General features: G+C 41.9%; 1 protein-coding gene across 5 annotated transcripts in view; it reads right to left on the bottom strand.

Annotated features, from left to right (window-relative positions):
- The window catches only part of KCNJ4 (potassium inwardly rectifying channel subfamily J member 4), a 461,174-nt gene extending 451,440 nt beyond the window's left edge, over positions 1 to 9,734 (bottom strand). For 2 of the 5 annotated variants that reach the window (XM_073592581.1, XM_073592582.1), the window contains exon 1: positions 9,534 to 9,734. The gene's annotated coding sequence lies outside the window, so the exon portion shown is untranslated. Of the gene's footprint in view, positions 1 to 8,852; positions 9,438 to 9,533 lie in introns of those variants that run through there. The other 3 variants (XM_073592579.1, XM_073592580.1, XM_073592583.1) reach the window with 2 other exon arrangements.
- Positions 9,735 to 17,983: the final 8,249 nt, after the last annotated feature.

Below are 17,983 nucleotides of genomic sequence, written 5' to 3'. Positions count from 1 at the left end.
AAAGTGATAATAAATGTTTGTTTTTTTCCTTAAAATAACAAACTTGTTATACTTATACAATCCACAGAGCAGCCCCAATCCTCTTCTCGGGTCCCCCCGCTATTGCTCCTGGGTACCCCCCCCCCCAAGTGCACACCATAGAAAATCTCTAGCTATGGTGGCACTCGTGCAAGCTCGCTCTCGAGCAGAACCCGTGTGTCCATAATCCCGGAGTGGGGCTGTAATCCTAAGGGCCCTTTCAGACGTGCAAACCGTTCAGAACCGCCTGTCATTCAGTGGACCTGAACGGTCGCTCCATACATCTCTATGGAGCGACAGATGTCAGCGGTGACATGTCCACCCCAATCCGATCCGCTTCGCAAAATCCACATGGATGGAAACCATATTTTCCATCCATCTGGCGGATCAGATAAAAATGGACAGGCGGCCCATAATCATCTGATCCCCCCATAGGCTCAGCGGGGATCAACGGAGAGATCCTTGCTGATGGCTGAATACGGATCCACACATGTGAAAGGGGCCTTAAACTGTCCTCATCATTTACTTAGCTTTCCTGTTCAGCCAGTGACTCATTGGCTACACAGGACTTTCTTTTTACTCCTAGTGGCTGAACACAGTGGCCGGGGAGTGAAAAAATTGTTAACATATGCGTCTGCGAAGGTAGTCCTGTCATTTTGCCCTGCATGGACTTTTCTCCTTTTTGGTTTTCTATAAGAAAAAAATATTTTTCATTTTAAACCTCTGGTCCTATTTTTTTTTTTAGGTCTTCCCCCCCACCACAGTTTATGGGCCTTCACCTGCCAGGGTGATCTTGTCCCACATAGGGCTGGTATTCCATGTTGTCGGTGGTCCTTCTTTTGCATTTCTCCCCAGCGCTTACCAGTGGTGCCTGGGGTGTCATTATGCTGGTGTAAGTAATTTGACATCTGATATTTGAAATATACAGTCTATGTTCATGTTTATGTTTTCTTCATTTTATGTTAACTTTCATTAATTTTGCCATTACCAGCACAACTACTCCTGAGGAAGCTATCATCGCGAAACGAGTTGAGATCTTACAGCTAAAATAGTCTCATTGATATTGATGTTTGTTATATGTGTATAAATGTTATTTTGCTGTATGATTGTATGTAATGGACTAATAGCTGTATGTGTCTGGGATACCCCCAGCTGTTTATTTCTACTTTTATTCGAGAGATAAAGAAAAAACGTTTTATACGCAATAAAATGTTAAAGTGGTTGGTGCATTCTATGCATTAAGATAAAAAAACTTCTGTCCCCCCTAATAATTACCTGAGCCCCATTTCGATGCAGTGATGTGCATGAATGCCTCGGCCATCTGGAACTCTCCTTCCTGATTGGTTGAGACACAGCAGCCGTGCCATTGGCTCCCGCTGCTGTCAATCAAAGTCAGCTAGCCATTCAGGAGAGAGAGGGGGCCGAACCGTAGCTCCGTGTCTGAATGGATACAGAGCTGCGGCTCAGCTCGGGTGCTCCCATAGCTAGCTGCTTGCTGTGGGGGAACTCAACAAGAGGGAGGGTTCAGGAGTGCCAACGAGGGACCAAAGAAGAGGAAGATCTGGACTGCTCTGTGCAAAACCACTGCACAGAACAGGTAAGTATGTTGGTTATGTGGGTTATTTTTAAAGAAAAATAAAACAAGACTTTAGTATCACTTTAATCTTTTAACCTATGTGTGTCGACTCCTGAATAGGTTAAAGTCCCACATTTTGCCATTTGCTTTTTTCCATTTAAGAAATAAAAATATATGCTATTGCAGCTTACTAATCCTTAAATGTAGTGGCTGCATTAGTTTTCTCTTTTTAGTTTTTTTTTTCCTTTATTTTTACCTGGTGATCTGACCAGTAACAAACTTCGTATCTTAGGGTGTCTGGACAGCAGCATTGTCAATCTAGGGGATGGGTAGTGTTAAATGCACTAGCAAATTTAGATGTACATGACTAACAAATTAAGGTAGAACTCCAGCTAGCATAATTTAAAACATAACTTAACCCCTCAGTATACTCACCACCTTCCAGTGATGTGGCAGTTTACACCCCTCATCAGCCACTGTCATCTTCTCCTGGCTGACAGTTTTTTCACCTCTTGATGGCTGGGTGGGGTGTTACATTATTCTTTACACATTGACAGGAGTTAATTATTCCAGGACAGCCGAAGTGTGCTGGGAATGCACACTGCATTACGCATGTGCAGCTCAGTGTACATTGTATAACTGTGGATGAGACATAGAATGCCTCTTCTGGAATAAAAAGCTGCCTGTTTGCAGTTTTACAAAAGTTATCTTTATTTCCACTTTAGGCAGTTACAGCACTAGTTTTCTTTTTCCTTTTGGGTAAAGGTTTTATATAAATGAGTAAAAGCTGACCATTGTAAGCACCTCTGTCAGTGTTAAATGGTTTGTCTCAACCCTTTAACTGCCACTTTTCCTGGACAATTTGATCTAGCAAAGGAAGTTAAAAAATAACAGACTTACTGGTTGGATCACCAGGTGGAAATTAAGGAAACAAAACCTAAATAAAAAAAAAATTAGCCACCACATAAGGATTGATAAACTGCAATATAATACCTTTTTCATTTTGGGTTGGATTCTTCTGTAAGGTCTCATTCAGCTGAGTATTTGGCAAGTGCCAACCAAAGGCTCTATCTTGGGGCAATTAGTGTACTGGTGCACAGGGGACTTCAGTGGCAGTCGGTGGTAATTTTTCTGGGGGGGTGGCAAACAATACCACCCCCCGACGGCCGGTTGGTCAGCAGGCGGGTCAGGTGCACTTACCCCATCTGTGCAGTGCTAAACCGGCGGCTTCCCTTGCTCCTCGGCGGAGGCAACGGCTCTCCCTTCCCATGCTTTCCACGTACATTGGCGGCTTCCATTTCCTCCCACCTCCTCAGCGGCCAATTAGGACTCTTCTCTTTTGAGCCAATCAGAAAACGGGTCTCAGACCTGGTTCTGATTGGCTGGATTGAGGATCAGTGTTACAACAGCGAATATTTATTCGCTGTTGTAACACCTGGGTGGGCTCATGGCTCAATGCTCTGCGCTCTGGGCCCACTCTATTTTGGAGCCTTTGGCTCTAATCAGGTGCTTCAAAAAAAACACCCCACCACTGTAATTCAGGTGCCCGGTGTCCTGAAAGGGACCAGATGCCTGAATTGGGGGTGGCCGCAGCGGCCATGGATAGATTCATGCTATGCATGAATCTATCCATTATTCATATGGGGGTGGCGTGGAGAGAGGGAGCAGAACCTGGGCACCCCTAATGAACGGGCTGCCACTGGTGGACTAAATGCTGTTTACAATTTGTGGACTGCCCCTGTATTGAAATTGCTTTCCTTGGTAGGCCCCCTCTCGACTGCATGTGAAAGGTTACCCTAACAGCTCAGGCTCCAATGGCTTCTCTGTGTCCCACATCTGTGTAAACCTATCCTCAAAGTCGTATTAGACCCTCAGCACTTGTATCTTAACACTTTGGACACCATAAAATAAAATAAATTCACCCCAGTAAACTATTTGTTAAATTTTTTACCCCAGTCCTTGCATTTTACAATGTTTCCTGGCCCTTGCCCTCTCAGTGCTGCTTCCCTGAACTGCCAGATTGCACAGGAAAAAGTTAAAGTATATGTGAACCCTTACCCTGTAAAACGACCCATTCAGTTAAAAAAATAAAAATTCAAAGCAAAACATGTGCGTATACTGTATATATAAAAACAATATACGGTATATACCTTTAAGAGAGGTGATCACATGATTTCTATTCTCAGAGGTGGGAGTGGACAATCAGCAGTACACTAATCTTCTCACTGAATGGCTGGGCGGGGGGTCAAGTTTTATCATTGGAGGACAGGCAGGCTGTGTTCCTAGCACAGCCAGAACACTCATTATGCTGGGATGGATGTGCTCTCATGCCTATTGCGGTCAGTTTGAAATAGGAAAGCAGAGGGACTGGCAGGATCACCAATTATTTCAAACAAAGGAAGAAATACAAAGCAAACAATATACTTTTTTTTAAACAAGGACATGGTACAACTGACACATATTAGGAATGATGTAATGTATTCTTTAACAGTGGACAGTGCAATCTTCAAGAAGTCTGTTCACTTGAGGGGAGAAGGAGGAGGAGGAGAGAGGAGCAGGGGAGTGCCTTACCATCCTAGCCACTTTAAGACCAGCCTCGTTTTGGATTTTAGGTGTTTACAAGTTTAAAACAGGTTTTTTTGCTAGAAAATTACTTAGAAACCCCAAACATTATATATTGTTTTTTTTTCTAACACCCTAGAGAATAAAATAGCGGTCATTGCAATACTTTTTTTTGCACCGTATTTGCGCAGCGGTCTTCTAAGCGCACTTTTTTTGGAAAAAATTCACTTTTTTGAAAAAAAAAATAAGACAACAGTAAAGTTAGCCCAATTTTTTTTTATATTGTGAAATATAATGTTACGCCAAGTAAATTGATACCCATCATGTCACGCTTCAAAATTGCGCCCGCTCGTGGAATGGCGTCAAACTTTTACCCTTAAAAATCTCCATAGGCGATGTTTAAAAAATTCTACAGATTGCATGTTTTGCGTTACAGAGGAGGTCTAGGGCTAGAATTATTGCTCTCACTCTACCGGTCGCGGCGATACCTCACATGTGTGGTTTGACCACCGTTTTCATATGCGGGCGCTACTCACGTATGCGTTCGCTTCTGCGCGCGAGCTCGTCGGGACAGGGCGCTTTAAAAAAATTTTTTTTTTTAATTATTTATTTTACTTTATTTTATTTATTTTTTCACTGTTTTTAAAAAAAAAAAAAATTGGATCACTTTTATTCCTATTACAAGGAATGTAAACATCCCTTGTAATAGAAAAAAGCATGACAGGTCCTCTTAAATATGAGATCTGGGGTCAAAAAGTCCTCAGATCTCATATTTAGACTAAAATGCAAAAAAAAAAAAAAAAAAAAAAAAAGTCGTTTAAAAAAATGACAAAAAAAATTGTGCCTTAAGGAGAAGTGGGCGGAGCTGACGTAATGACGTCGATCCGGCCGTCACATGGTATGGAGACGGGTGGGGGCCATCTTGGCCTCACTCGTCTCCATACCTAAGCAGGGAAAGGACCCGATCGCCTCCGCCGCTACCGACGGCTCCGGTAAGCGGCGGAGGGTGCGGGAGAGCGGCGGGAGGGGGGTGGCACCTCTCCCGCCGCCGATAACAGTGATCTCGCGGCGAACCTGCCGCAGAGACCACCATTATCATGTACGGAACCGCCCGCTGAAAAGATGGATACCTCGGTTGTGGCAGCAGCTGCTGCCGTTACCGAGATATCCATCTTCAAAAAAATGACGTATATATACAGTGGGCGGTCCGGAAGTGGTTATGCTATAGGGTTGTGGTGTTTCTATTGATGCACGCAGTGTAGGGAGAAACTCTAGTCTCTGCATGTAAGGGTGGCTCCATAGGATGCTGCAAGTGAAAGGAGTCACTCTGAAAAAGAAAAACCTGGGGTTGCGGTCATGGCACCAGCTGGAACATAGGCAAGGATTAAAAAATAAGCTGCATACCCAGCAAGTTATAAAACAGCTGATAAAAGTGTTTAACTAAGGGTATAATATCACTATTAACTACTTGCCGACCAGCCGCCGTCATTATAGGGCGGCAGGTCGGCTCGTTCCCATGAATCTCCGTACCTGTACATCGGCTCCTTTAAGAGCCGTAGGCGCAGGAACCCAATGCACGTGGTCGGCGGCCGCGATGTCCGCCAGTCACCCGCGATCACGGGCAGAAGAGCCAGAATGGGGATTTGTGTATGTAAACACACAAATCCCTGTTCTGACAGGAGAGGAGAGACAGATAGTGCTTAGTGATTAGGAACAGCGATCTGTCTCCTCCTCTAGTCAGTCCCACCCCCCACAGTTAGAAACACACATGAGGGAACACATTTAACCCCTTGATCGCTCCCTAGTGATAACCCCTTCCCTGACAGTGACATTTACACAGTAATCAGTTTTATTTTTATAGCACTGATCACTGTATAAATGTCAATGGTCCCAAAAAAGTGTCAAAAGGGTCGAATGTGTCCGCTGCAATGCCGCAGTAAAAATTGCAGATTGCCACCATTACTAGTAAAAAAAAAAAATAATAATAACAAAAATGCCATAAATCTATTCCCTATTTTGTAAACGCTATAACTTTTGCGCAAACCAATCAATATACACTTATTGCAATTTTTTTTTAGCAAAAATATGTAGAAGAATACATATTGGCCTAAACTGATGAAGACATTTGTTTTGTAACATTTTTGTAGGGGAAATTTTTATAGCAAAAAGTAAAAAATATTGTTTTTTTCAAAATTGTCACTCTTTTTTTGTTTATAGAGCAAAAAATAAAAGCCGCAGAGGTGTTTAAATACCACCAAAAGAAAGCTCTATTTGTGGGGAATAAAGGATGTTAATTTTGTTTGGTTACAACGTCGCATGACCACGCAATTATCAGTTAAAGCGGCGCAGTGCCGTATCGCAAAAAATGGCCTGGTCATTAGTGGTTAATGAGTTTCTCTTATATCCCCAGATTATCCAACTTTTGTATAGTTTTATGTTATATATTAACAAATCCCAAATAATAAATAGAATGAATATTTACAATTCCAGACTTTTCATGTGTTGGGAGGATGGAAGAAATCTTTTTATTTATATGTCTGAGTCTCAATTCATTAGGCAAGATGCACTTTCTGCGAAGAAGTGCTGCAACATGATATAGTGAAGGAATTCTGAACTTTATTGATAGAGCTAAATATATCATAATTATAATATAAGGTCAGAGATCAAGCAGGGTGTGTGTGTGTGTGTGTGTGTGGGGGGGGGGGGGGTTACAGCAGACAAGAAAGGCTGAGTTAAGTGGCTCTTAAGAGCCATCAGATTCTGTGTTTCTATGGAAATATGTTAGAAACGGTTTTCAAATATGGATGCTAGAGACAGTGCTTGATTCCTCTAAACAGATCCTAGATCTGGCAGATCTAATGGCAAGGTCTCAGCCTCAATTATATTATTTTAATCTTCCAAAGAACGTGACTAATTTACAGCTGACATAAGTCAGATAAGTAAAATTCTTAGAATACATAGAATACATTATCACTTATAACTTTAACGGAACTGAAAAATCTTTCTATTTGAAACTGAAGAATAATTTGTGCAAAGTTCAAATACAGTGTGCTAAGTACACTCTAGGAGCCATCTAAATTTCACTGTATACTACTAGCTGCACTTCGTAGTCTTTACTGTAATTAAATTAGAAAATTATCATTTCTGATTGGTTTATAAGGGTTATTGCACTTCGTACCTAGACACATCGATTTAGTAAATAAGCTAATAATTACAAAAAAAAATTCCTGCTAGTTACCGAGCAAGTCTTTGAAAGTCTTTCACCTTAGCCCTTCAGAAAGCAAGCCATTTGTTCCACGGCAGATTAGTTCTTGCAGGATAGATAGATAGATAGATAGATAGATAGATAGATAGATAGATAGATAGATAGATAGATAGATAGATAGATAGATAGATAGATAGATAGATAGATAGATAGATAGATAGATAGATAGATAGATAGATAGATAGATAGATAGATAGATAGATAGATAGATAGATAGATAGATAGATAGATAGATACCAATCAGCAACAGGGTTTCATTTATATAAGCAAACTAAAATCTGATTGGTTGTTATAACACTCAATGCTTCGGAGATCACCTTTGCTCTTTGTATTGGTTTATAAAGATTGACAATCAGTATATGTTGCACAATGACAACCCATTATTTGATTATGATATGATAAATTTGAACACTGTAGCAACAGCATTCCAAGGGTTTGGAGGTCAGTTAAAACTAAAATATATCTGAAAGCTAGAAAAACAATTCCATTGACCAGTCATTCCGCTATAGAAAAAGTTATATTGTCACTGCATCTGTGTAATAAATACATGGCATAACAGAATAAAATCATATCGCATCTCATATGTTCCTCATTAAGAACAAAAAGACATCATGTGTTTTATCACAAGTTATCATTATACCGATCTTTGAATATTCATTGTTATATTATGTAACACAATGTCCCAAACAAATAATCAGAGTACTACTAGTATTGTCAGAATATAACTATCACTTCACTACTGAAAATATTAAGATAAGAATGGAACAGGAAAAAATAGATTTTTTCCTATTATCAAATTTGTTATTTTTATATACCAACCTATTGTATGAGGGGTAAAAATAACTATAGTATGGTGATATAATTATTACCATGTTCATGCTCAGAGCATCTGCCTCACTATATCTTTGTATTATCTTTGCCCTACACATATTTCTTTGGGTTACCTGTAATGACACACCTGTGAAGAAAGAAAGAAAGAAAGAAAGAAAGAAAGAAAGAAAGAAAGAAAGAAAGAAAGAAAGAAAGAAAGAAAGAAAGAAAGAAAGAAAGAAAGAAAGAAAGAAAGAAAGAAAGAAAGAAAGAAAGAAAGAAAGAAAGAAAGTCTGCACAAATGTTTGTGCGCTTATGTATGCTGCATATATATTTACACGTTTTAAAGTAGTTATCCAGAAATATTTGCCTAAAGCAAATTTCTAAACAGCATAGTCACATAAAGGTAATGATCATTTGGTGTCACATTTTTCTATCTAATCAATCACTTGCTAGCATTCTTACATCAAACTCATAATTACTTTCTAAGTCCTTTTTTTATAAAGCAAATTTAAATTACCAATTTCCCATGTAATCTACAAAAGCATCCATTCCATGCTATTATATGATAAGAACAGAAGAAAACATATTCAGAACATGCAGTGATGGGTAAAATATTACCTTGGCTGGGAGTTTGCTGGAGCTGCACTCAGGTACCAGGCACAGTGACAGTTCAGACAGACAGTCCCTTCTTCTGACACTCTGGCTGTGACTTTGTGTCCCTGTAAAGTAACTTTACCTCTTCTATAGACTAGAAGTGATTGATTTCTCCTTCCATGTGCAACACATTTCATCTTCAGAGCTCAGATAAGTTTTCAGTTTGGTTTAATCTATTTCACTTTGTAAAGACACCTGTGCAATCACTTTTTGTATTCTGATCCATGCACTCTACCAACCTCCTGTATACCTATTACTAATTGTTGCTGTTGTTCTCCCTCCCTAAGTATAAGATCTTGAAGTTCTCCAGATCATTTTAAAACCTTTTTTGAACCATCTCTGCCACTTTCCTATAGCTCAGTGTGGTATCTGCCTGGATTTCTCTCTCATCTGCTGCATCTCTGCATCTCTCCCCCCTTCTCTTTCTCTCCTCCTAGCTGTTCGTTTGAGCAGTTGGTGGTTTTGCAGAGGAATCTGACAGCACAGGGCTGGATGATCTCTACATGTGATCACAGTCTGTATTCACACTGCATCCTGGTGGGAGAGTGGAGCTCTGGACTGCAAAGGTCATGAGCTGTCACTGCCATAACTGCTGCTGGCTGGTGGACCATCACTTACCTATAGAGAAAAGCTGAGTGAACTTACCTGCATTTCAAAGAGATGTCTGTTTTAGCTGATGTAACTTGAAAAGTGTTAGCAATATCAGATTTTCAGAAAGCCCAATTCAAGGACAAGAAAAAAAATCCATCCCCCTACCCCCCAACACTGCAAGTGTTAAATGCTTGTTTAGTCTAGGGGCAGAGGATTAAGCATAGATTCACATGCGTGTGGGTCAGAAAAGCGTGCTTAATCAAGCGCGTTCCTGATCTGCAGGCAAAATGCACTGATTCATTCTTTTTTTTTTTTTTACAAACTATTTATTAAAGTATGTATAATACATAATATCATGATAATATACAAAAGATGTCACACATTTATACCATAAAACAAACAACAATTTAGAAGCATACAGAGAATCTCCAGAGCATATTAATCGGTAAATTTTTCAGATATAGGTAAATAGAAAGTCAAAAGTGTTCCCAATGGCACTGAGTATTTAACCTATCGTAACATAAACATGTATCAGTTCAAGGTACAAGTATATGTTGGTGGGTCTTCCATACATTCCATTTTAGAGAGAACAGGTGCATCTTATCCTGTAGGATCCTTTCCATTAACATGACACCATCAACTCTATCCAAAATTGTAGATAAGGGAGCTGTTGGGAACTTCCAGTGTAGAGCAATGGCCCATACAGTTGACATCCAAATAGTGTGAATTGCGCTGATTAATTCTTAATGGCATCCCCACACATCGGAAATTGCAGCGCGTTTTTACTTTGTATAAAACTGCATGGTTCAGTGTGGCGCATTTTTGGGAAAGGGTCAGAGACTTCTTAACCCATGTTTCTCACGGGTACCAAACGCGAATGCATGTCCTGCACATAAGTGAACCTAACCTAAGGGGTAAATACTGACCTAAAGCCAATTAGCTGCAGCCGTAATCAGCGTATTCTGATAGCGTTGGGTGCCACTGTTAGAATACAATGTCCAATTATGGGGGCTGAGAGTCCTCCATCAACTTCCTATGTGTGGATGGAGAAATCTGTATGTTTTTTTTTTTGTCTGCTAAACCTGCTAGCTGAACAAAAAAAAATAAAGCTAATTGTTGGAGGTGGCAAGTCGTGGTTCAAATTTTTAGCTGCAGTGGTGAGAAAATTCAAAATAGCACAATGGAATTTTTTTCTTGAATTAATTACTAACAGTGTATGTGGTTTTCATTCGGGAAAATCATTTCAAAATCAAAGGCTAAAAGCGAACAAAATGACTTTTGTCTTCTTACCTGCTCTTCCATAAGAGAAGTTCACTGTGCCAGCAGGGAGATTAATCTACCAGGGCCATATACATGTAGACTCACACGCATGCATGTGTGTTTGAGCTTTGGGGTGCACACCCTAATGCTAAGGCTGTGCACACCTATGAGTGTATGGACAGCTTTACTCACTTCAGCGGGCTCCCTTCAGCCCTGTGATGGATCCCCCACAGCTGCTCTGTGAGCTGCGACCAGCTCCGATCATACAGCCTCCTCAGCATAACATACAGAGTTAATGTCCCTGTATGGTACATTATGATGCTTCAGCTCTGTCCAAAGACTGGAGCTTGGGACGAAAGAGGAGGGCACCCGAGCTGGCCAGAATGAGGAATCAGATGAGTGTCAGATAAGTGAAAGTTGTTCTTTTCAGCCAAGGAAGCAGCCATCTTAGCCTTTGTTTGATCTGTAACTGCCAATGTGACCAGTTATGACTTATGACACCAGCAATTTGATGGTTTGACTATTTGGTTGAGAGCACAGGCAAATGTGACATGCCGGGAATGTAACTGTTTTTTGAAACCGTTAAATTGATGGGTTTAGTTCCACTTTAAGCTGTCTTAAATAAAAAGTTGTTAGAAAATGTTAATTTTTGGAGCGTTCATTCGATTTCCTTAAGGTTAATGGGGTCAAACTGACGTTCGCGACGTAATGAGAAAATTTGTCAACTAATTAAATTCTAACTGTGAATATGGTTTTCTTTTCAGAAAAGGTGCACATTTTGTAATGAAACCTGTTTAATATGTCTGGGATTCTATTCAAATAGCAGGTCTGGATAAAGCGGTATTAAACCCAAAACAAAAAATGTAATGCAGCTTACCAATCATTAGATGTGGTGGTTGCACCTGTTTTCTTTTTTTTCTTTTTTTCCCCTCTGTTTTCCTGGGCAGTAAACATTAAAGTGCCCCCACTCTGGATGAATAAGCACAGGGGGCACCTTTGAACAGCAGCATCGTCAGTCTGGGCGGTGGGAAGTGCTAGATGTACTAGCAGAATACAAATTGAAGCCAATCTCTAGCTAATACATAATAATCAGCTACAACAAACAGTTTTTTTTTTTCCTTTTGGGAAAAAAGTTTTTACCCTACGTTCACACATATGCATTTTTTAGTTCGTTTTGCAGTTTGTAGAAATGCACTACAGTCCATTTAACATGGTTTCCTATGGTACACGTTCACATCTATGCGTTTTGCAGCCGATGCGTTTTTGGAAAGGGTCGGGGACTTTTTTCCTTCGTTTTGCGTGTAATAGACTTCAATAGAATCACACCAGAGATGCAAGTGTTGTGCTTGTGATGTGATCTTTGATGTGTTTTGCGGAATTTAATTTTCCCCTTTAAACACTGTATATATCTGGTTTCTAAGGAGCGGACCAGGAAGCCGACTGCCGCATCCTTAACAACGAAGGAGTCATCAGCTGTCAGCGGGGTTCCCCACTGATAGCTGAATGTAAAAAAAAAAATTGCCGGCAAAAAAAAATAAATAAAATTTTATTTTTTTTAAATGCCGTAGGGCCCCCTCCAAAATCCATACCAGACCCTTATCCGAGCATGCAGCTGGGCAGGTCAGGAAAGGGAGGGGACGAGCGAGCACCCCCACCCCTAAACCATACCTGACTGCATGCCCTCAACATGGGGAGGTGCTTTTGGGCAGGGTGGATGTTGATGTGGACAAGGGCCTCTCCCCGACAACCCTGGGTGGTGGTTGTGGGGGTCTGCAGGCAGGGAGCTTATCAGAATCTGGAAGCTCCCTTCAAAAAGGGGACCCTCAGATCCTGCCCCCCCCATGTGAGTGAGTATGGGGTAACCGTGACATCACAAGGGGCAGATCTTCAGGTGACGTCACCGGATGGCCATGCCCCATGGCTATAAAAGAAATGACAGACATCGGGAGCCGACGTCGGACGAAGACCATGTTTTCTTATTTTTAGTGGGCAGCGACAGATGAAGAAGACAACACTGTAGAGAGAAGAGGGAGAAGAAACAGCGGAGGGAGAAGACAGCGGAGGGAGAAGAAACCACCGGAGAGAGAAGAGGGAGAAAAAACACTGGAGGGAGAAAAAACACCAGAGAGAGAAGAAATACCGGAGGGAGAAGACCAGAGGAAGAAGAAACCACTAGAGAGAGAAGAGGGAGAAGAAACACCGGAGGAAGAAGATACCACTGGAGATAGAAGAAGGAGAAGAAACACCGGAGGGAGAAAACCAGAGGAAGAAGACACAATTTTTAAGAAAGGACTTGTCAAAAATGGGTAGGGGTACATTGTACCCCATACTCATTCACATGGGGGGCGGGATCTGGGCAGACTGCCACAAACTCCACCCAGGGTTGTTGAGAGGCCCTTATCCCCATCAACATGGCACCCCCCATGTTGCGGGCATGCGGCCTGATATGGTTCAGGAGAGGGGGTCGCATGCTCGTCCCCTTCCATTTCCTTATCTGCCGGGCTGCATGCTTGGATAAGGGTCCGGTATGGATTTTGGGGGGAGCCCCAAGCCATTTTTAAAATAAAATTTGGCATTGGGGTGTTCCCTCCAAATCCATACCAGACCCGAGGGGCCTGGTATGGAACTGGGGGGGCCCACGCCTTTTTTGCACTATTTTTTTTTCTGCCAGCAATTCTTTTTTCTTACATTCAGCTGTCAGTGGGGAACCCTGCTGACAGCTGGTTGTTGAGGACATGGTGGTCGGCTTCCTGGCCCACTCCTTAGCAACCATCTATTTGCAGTTTGTGAAAAAATAAAAAACTTCAAACGCAAAATACATGAAAACTGCATGCAAAAATGCATAAAAAACCCAAGGGTTTAAAAATGCAAAACTCACTGCAAAACGTGCCTAAAAAACACATCAAACTCAGCCGGCATAGATGTGAACCTAGACTTACATAAATAAAACTGATCATTGTAAGCGCCCCTGTCATTGTTAAATGGTTTGTCTCATCTGTGTAACTGATACATTCGGCTAGAGAGTGTTCTTTTGAAAAACAACAGACTTGCTGGCTGGATCACCAAATGAAAATAGAAGAAAGAAAGCCTAAAAAAGAATATGAACAGAGCCATCACATCTAAGGTATGGTAAGCTGCAACATAATAAATGTTTGCTTTTAGGTTTAATACTACTTATAGGAGCTCTAGAACACAATTAGTTGAAAGTTTTTTTTTATGACTGATCAAAAATCTGTATAAAACTGTATAGTCAGCCTTGCATGACTGATTACCACCACAATTAGCTCCAAGATGTGAAATGGGCATACACATAATGATTTTCAGGCTATTGCAACCAATCACATTTAGTTTTTGTGTGTAAATAAAATAACTGTGCTGTATCCTATAAATCCCTAAAAAAAGGGGCGGCAGCTCTATTATGAGATATAAACAAAAAATAAAGCAATGAAATATGGGAGTTGGGCTCTTAAAAAAACTAATAAAGTGACGATATAAACTGTTGCATAATTGACAAATAATATACAGTGTGTGAAACAACAATATGGATTAATCAGCCCCAAAAGATTGATATATAGTAGTATAAATCACACAAATAGGAAACATAAGGGGAATACAAAGACACTGAATTTCAAAAGAGCCAACTTCCCTAAACTATGAACCTTGTTAGAAGGCATGAATTGGGATAAAATCTTAGGAACAAAGAACAAGGAGGAGAGATGGGTTTGCTTTAAGAGCATATTAAATAAGGGCATTAGCCAATGCATCCCATCGGGTAATAAATTTAAAAGAGGGAACAAAAGTCCTGGATGGGTTAACGCCAATGTAAAAATGCATATAAAAGCACAGGAGAGGGCCTTCAAAAAATACAAGTTTGAGTGATCATCATCAGCATTCAGACTTTATAAATAATGCAACAAGAAATGTTATGGTGCAATTAGAGCGGCTAAGATAGAACATGAAAGACACATAGTGGAGGAGAGCAAAAAAAAATCCCAAGAAATTCTTTAAGTATGTAAACAGTAAAAAAGGGAGGACAGACCATATTGGCCCCTTAAAGAATGAGGAATGACATCTGGTTACAAAGGATGGGGAGATGGCGAAAGTATTGAATTTATTCTTCTCCTCAGTCTTTACAAGGGAATTGGGGGGCTTCAGTAACCAAAACTGCAGTGTTTTTCCTTATGACACATCACAGGATGCACCTCCATGGTTAATAAATATAAATAAACATAATTAATAAATCACCGCAACCAGATGGCTTGCATTTGAGGGTACTTAGGGAACTCAGTCAAGTAATTGCCAGACCAATGTTCCTAATTTTTACTGACAGTCTATTGACTGGAATGGTACCAGGCGATTGGAGAAAAGCCGATGTAGCACCAATATTTAAAAAAGGCCCAAAACACATCCCTGGGAATTACAGACCAGTTAGCCTAACATCAATAGTATGCAAGCTCTTGGAGGGGATGATAAAAAACTATATAACAAGATTTTAGTAACAAAAACGGTATCATTAGCAGTAATCAGCATAGATTTATGAAGAATCATTCTTGTCAAACCAATCTAGTAACCGTCTATGAGGAGGTGAGTTGCCATCTAGATAAAGGAAGGCCCGTAGACGTGGTGTATCTGGATTTTGCAAAAGCATTTGACACAGTTCCCCATAAACGTTTACTGTACAAAATAAGGTTTGTTGGCATGGACCATAGGGTGAGTACATGGATTGAAAACTGGCTACAAGGGCGAGTTCAGAGGGTGGTGATAAATGGGGAGTACTCAGAATGGTCAGAGGTGGGTAGTGGGGTCCCCCAGGGATCTTTGCTGGGACCAATCCTATTTATTTTGTTCATAAATGACCTGGAGGATGGGGTAAACAGTTCAATCTCTGAACTATTTATTTGCGGACGATACTAAGCTAAGCAGGGCAATAACTTCTCTGCAGGATGTGGAAACCTTGCAAAAAGATCTGAACAAATTAATGGGGTGGGCAACTACATGGCGAATGAGGTTTAATGTAGAAAAATTTTTCAGCGTGATGGGCGTGTGACGTCTGCACGGGGGAGGAGCCCAGCGTCAGCTCTGGCGGAGGTGCAGAGACAGAGCGTCCGGATGTCTCGTGGGGTGAGAGACCACAGAGACGCGGACCGGCGGTACAACTGTCCTCTGGACTAGACCGCTTCACCTTCCGTTTTCCCCCTCCCCTCACCGCGGATGTGGTAGCAGGAGGCTTTGCCTGGCGGGACCCCCTGAGCGGCGGAGCAGCGGCTGGGATCGGAGCCACTAAACCGCACTGTCGGCGGGAGAAGCATCACTGTAAAGGGACCAGAGGCAGGGAGCTCCAGTCCGACATCAGCAGCAGGTTTTCTCTTTACTTATTTTTTGCTTCTCTCTTTATCACCGGTTCGGAAAGGAACGATCCCTCTGCCCAAATCTATGTTGCACCTACCCCAGACTGAAAGTATGCTGACAAAAGAAGAAAGGTACGAGAAGATGTAATAATGTATAATACAGCCTCAGTTACCCATATCTCAAAATAGTAGCACAAAGTTTGAAAATTGAAGTTGAAGTTGTTTGAACTCTGAACTGTGTTTTCTGTGATCAAAAGAGTGGGGCTTTTTGATGGGAAGTGAGGAAAAGGAGGAAGATACATGACCTTTTCAATACAGGCGTGCACTGACAATTTCTTTCCCAGGGCAGTAAAAAGTCGGCCAAAGCCAAGCGCTCCATTTAAAACTTCCCCCCTTGATATATTACTGTGAATACTGCTGAGAATAAGGTCCCATTGAACTATATCAACTGGAGGGGGAAAGGGGAGGAGTGGGCAGGGCAGGAGGAGGAGGAGGGAGGAAGAAAGGAAGGTAAAAGGAGACATCCCCGTCCGCCCACCCCCCCCCCTCACGCCCAGACTACCCTGCCGCCTGGCCCCACAGGGAAGCTACAATAGTAGGATAAACCAAGTCCCTGGGACGGAGACCCGGCCCAAAGCAAACAGCCCCTAACAAATGGTAGCAGAAAACGACAGGCAAAGGAGAAAGCATGAGAGGCCGTACAACACCAACAACTGAGCCCCAGAGTGCCAGAGAGAGTCTCAACACCAGTACCATTCAAAAATACTTAAAAGAAGTAAGCGCCAAAAGCCCAGGTATGGAGGCGAAACAACCAGGGACAAAGGACAGAAAGAAAGACCAACAGAAGCAAAAAGGGGGTCAGGGGAACAAGGCCTGTGAAGAACTGGACTTTGAGGGAGCATCTGCCTGGAGTTCTGCGGAAGAACATAGGATATTGGCGCTAGTACCAAGTAAAACAGAACTAGCGGAAATGTTTACCAAGCTAGAAAATGTGATAAAATCTGAAATATCAAACGTTCGAGCAGATATGGGGCACCTCCTTCGTCGGGTGGAAGAGGTAGAGGAAGTTTCAGCGCTTCAAACTAAAGAAATCTCCGAATTAAAGGATCAAGTCAGCAAACTGCGGAAGGAAAACCGCAACATGGTGTTCCAGCTGGAGGAACAGGAAAACCAAAGCCAGCGACAAAACCTGCGCATTAGGTCCATCCCGGAGCAACAAAAGGAGGACCTAGGGGAAAAGATGAGGAAAATCTTCAACCCAATCATGGTAAAGCGAGAAGAAGAGCCCATATTGATAGACAGGGTGCACAGAATAAGAAGGCCCCCCCATATAAAGCTAGATACTCCAAGGGACGTGATTGTTAAATTTCATCAATACGAAGACAAGGAAAGAATATGGAAGAAATTAAAGGGGGCCCCCCCTATAACGTTTGAAGGCCAGGAGCTACAGATATTCTCGGACTTATCTGCAGGAACCCTCGCTCGTAGAAGACAGATGAGACCAATTCTGGACCAGCTAAGGAAATATAATTACAAATATAGCTGGGGGTTTCCAACATCCCTGATTGTCTTAAAGGACGGTAGATCAAGCAGGATGAGATACTTGGAAGAAGCTCAGGACTTCTGCGACAGCCTGGGTATCCCCATCCCAGATTTGTCGCAGGCCAGACTGATTGAGAGACCTTGAGGGTGGAATGTTTTGACCTGACGGGGGGGGGGGGGGGGGGCGGTCAGTGGAGGGGAACCCCTTTTTTTTTTTTTTCCTCTCTCCTCCCTTGCTGGTCCGCCTCCCCTCCCCTCTTGGGGGGTTGGGGGCTTTTTTCTCTGTGGTGATGGGTGGCTGTGGGTCAAAGGTTGTGGGACGGGGGGGATGATGTTCACTGTCGCTGATTAATA

This window comes from Aquarana catesbeiana, linkage group LG07 (genome assembly GCF_042186555.1).
Source record: "Aquarana catesbeiana isolate 2022-GZ linkage group LG07, ASM4218655v1, whole genome shotgun sequence".
Taxonomy (NCBI): domain Eukaryota; kingdom Metazoa; phylum Chordata; class Amphibia; order Anura; family Ranidae; genus Aquarana; species Aquarana catesbeiana.
The sequence above is the reverse complement of the archived record's forward strand: the minus strand, read 5'-3'. Positions and strand labels throughout refer to the sequence as shown.